Source organism: Petaurus breviceps, unplaced genomic scaffold, assembly GCF_028583685.1.
Source record: "Petaurus breviceps papuanus isolate PSGF00001 unplaced genomic scaffold, PetGlider_PUasm1.0 213, whole genome shotgun sequence".
NCBI lineage: Eukaryota > Metazoa > Chordata > Mammalia > Diprotodontia > Petauridae > Petaurus > Petaurus breviceps.
The window spans coordinates 9,640,423-9,644,117 of record NW_027185860.1 but is presented as its reverse complement, the minus strand read 5'-3'; positions in this window follow the sequence as shown (position 1 = coordinate 9,644,117).

The window sequence follows — 3,695 nt, the reverse complement described above, 5'->3', positions numbered from 1 at the left end:
TTTGAATGATCTTACTATATATAAGGAATTTATAATTTCTTATTCAGATGTCTACATTCAGAGAAAGAACTAGAAAGGACAGAGTTTGAATGCAGATTGAAGCAAAATACCTGCTCTCTGTCTTTTTCTTGTCTGATTCTGTTTCCTCTTTCCCATTGTTCATTCCGTCTGATAAAATCCTTCTTTATAACCTGACTAATGTCTAATGTGAAACTATTTGCAGATCCTATACTTGATTGTATGCCACCATGGGGGGGAAGAGGGGAGAAGAAAATTTGAAACTCAAGGCGTGGCCTGGTAGCACAGCAAGTAAGAGCACCAGCTCCAGTGTCAGGATGACCTGGGGATCAAATCTGGGCTCAGATACTTAATACCACACCCAGAAATAACTGGCCATGTAACCTTGAGCGAGTTACTTAATCCTGATTGCTTTAAAAAAAAAATTTGAAACTCAAGGAATTGTAGAATTGAATCCTGTAAACTAAAAGTAAACAAATTAATAAAGACCAAAAAGTTAAAAAAAATAAAATAAAAGATGTGCTTTTACACAAGGGGGCATGTTGGGTTCATTGAGTATATCATAAAACATGTCAAATTTATCTCCCTCCATAAACCTACTGTTTTTCAAATATGAGACCATCTAATTGTCTATCTTTAGTGCTTATTCAAGTTACATTTACTTATGGATTAACTGTGTGAGGTATCTGCACAAATGTACCATAAAAACCCCAAATTAATGAGTTATCTTAGCATTGAGGTGAGCCAGAATTCTCAAAGTCTAAATCAATAAAACACAACCTAGAAGGCCTTTGAGGCTGTGTCTGCTCTGAGAATCATTTTAACCAGGTTTTGAAAAACTCATTATGAGAAGATTTGTGGCTTGTGATGAATTCATTGAGTTCTTGATCAAATTTTGAAATTCCCAAATTTAGGATAATTTCATTATCCATCTGTAGGGTGTATGTGTGTGTATGTGGGTATTAGAATACTCTATAGATTGATTGTCCATTCAGTTGGATATCATAGATTGGGTAATTAGAATTATTCATACATTTTTTTTCTCCCTTTAGTTCTGCCAAAGTCTCCTGAACAGGTGAGTAAAATGCTTAAAAAATCAAGAAACTCTTGGTCTTTTTTTTTAAGTTTAATAGTATTTTATTTTTCCCCCAATTATATATATCAACACAATTTTTAGCATTCATTTTTACAAGACTTTGCACATGAAATAGTACATCAGAATTGTTTTGATTTGCATTTCTTTAATCAAAAGTGATTTAGAGAACCTGTTCATATGCCTAAAGATAGCTTTGATTTCTTTACCTGAGAACTGCCTGTTCATATACTTTGATCATTTTTCAGTTGGGGAATGACTTGTATTCTCATAAAATTGACTCAGTTCTCTATATATTTGAGAAATGAGGCTGATGATACTCGAGACACTTGCTATAAAGATTATTTTCCAGCTTTTTGCTTTTCTTCGGACTTTGGCTGCAATGGTCTTGTTTGTACAAAACCTTTTTATTTTAATATAATCAAAATTATCTGTTCTACATTTTGTAATGCTTTCTCTTATTTGGTCATGAATTCTTCCCTTACCCATAGCTTTAATGGGTAGACTATTTCTTGCTCTTCTAATTTAATTGCTTCATTGTCTATGGAAAATTTTAACACGATGTAGTTTCCTTCCTTACCTCTTTTAATTAGGTTTATTTTTGTTTTCATTTTGTCTAAGATTAAGATTGCTATCCCTGCTTTTTATTTTATTTCAGCTGAAACATAATAGATTTTGCTCCAATCCCTTACTTTCACTCTGTGTGTGTCTCTCTGCTTCAAGTATGTTTCTTGTAAACAACATATTGTAGGAGTTTGGTTTTTGATCCACTCTGCTATCTGTGTCTTTTATGGGAAAGTTCATCCCATTTACATTCATAGTTATAACCATGCCTCAGCTTTTCCCTCCATCTTATTCTTCCTCTGTTTTTTCCTCTCTCCCCTTTCATCTTTTTCCTCCTCACCAGTGTTTTGCTTCTATCTACCATCTCCCCAATCTGCCCACCCTACTGTCAGTAGAGCCCCCCACCCAACCCTTTACTTAACCTCCTTTTCTCCTACTTCCCTGTCAGATTATATGGATTTCTATTTTCAGCTGATTATGTGTATTATTCCCTCTTTGAATCAATATTGATGAGAGTAGGGTTCAAACAATGCCTATAACCCACTCTCCTATCTTCTCCTCCACTGTAATAGGTCATTCTTGCCTCTTTATGTGAGATAATTTACCCCATTCTACCTCTCCCTCCCTTCTGTATCCCTTTCTCATCCCTTCATTTTTTTAATGTCATTCCCTCACATGCCCATACCTTCTGTCTATGTATATTTCTTTTGTCTATACTGTTAGTTATACATTTTTAAGAATTACAAATATAATCTTCCCATGTAGGGATATAAACAGTTGAGTTCTAATGATTTGCTTGTGTTTTCTTTTCCTTTTTTACATGTTTATGTCCCTCCTGGGTGTTTAAAACCTTTTATTTTGCTAAATATTTTGTATTTTGTTAAATGACCATCTTTTCCCTTGATGTATTATGGTTAATTTTGCTGGGTAGGTGATTCTTAATTATAATCCTAGTTCCTTTGTCCTCTGGAATATCATGTTCCATGACCTCCAAACCATTAATATTGCCCCTGTCAGGTTTGTGTAATTCTGACTGTGACTCCTTGATGTTTGAATTGTTTCTTTCTGGTAACTTGTAGTATTTTTACCTTAACCTGATAGTTCTGAAATTTGGTTATAATGTTCCTTGCAGTTTTTATTTGGGGATCTCTTTCTTGAGGTGATTGATAGATTCTTTCAATACCTATTTTGCCCTCTGCTTCTGCATCATCAGGGCAGTTTTCCTTGATAATTTCATGATAGATTCTGTCTAGGTCCTCCTTTTGATTATATCTTTCATGTTGTCCAGTGATGCTCACCTGGGTCTATTTTCCAGGTCAGTTTTTTTTCAAATGAGTTATTTTACATTTTCTTCCATTTTTCTCCTTCTTTTGAATTTGTTTGATTGATTCTTGATGTCTCATAAAGTATTAGCTTCCACATGCCCAATTCTAACTTTTAAAATGTTGTTTTCTTAACTAACTTTTGTATTTTCATTTCCATTTTGCCAGTTGTACTTTTTAAGGAGTTGTTTTCATCAGTGGATTTTTTTTAATCTTTTTTTTTTGCATTTGAGCAATTCAACTTTTTAAGCAATTTTCCAAGAAGTTGAGTCTTTTTTCATAATTTTATTACAACACTCTCATTTCTTTTCCCAGTTTTTTCTACCTCTTTTAAAAAAATGATTTTTCAGCTCCTTTTTGAACTGTTCCATGAGTTCTTTGTGGGCTTGAGACCACTTCCTGTTTTCCTTTGGGGTTTTGCCCATAGGTGTTTTGACATTGTTGTCATCTTCTGAGTTTGCGTCTGGGTCTTCCCTGTCACTATAATAGCTTTCTATGGTCAGATTCTTTATTGGTTGCTTTTTTTGGTTTCATTTTGTTTTTGCTTATCTTTTTATTTTGGCCTTTTTCTTTTCTTTTGAATTTGATCTTTTTTCCCAGGTTGGAAAGCGCATCGTCTCAGGATTCTTGTGCTAGTGTCTGCTGGTGCTGAACTGATGCTGCTCTTAGGCTTACAGGGGGTCCTCATGTCTGGTGCT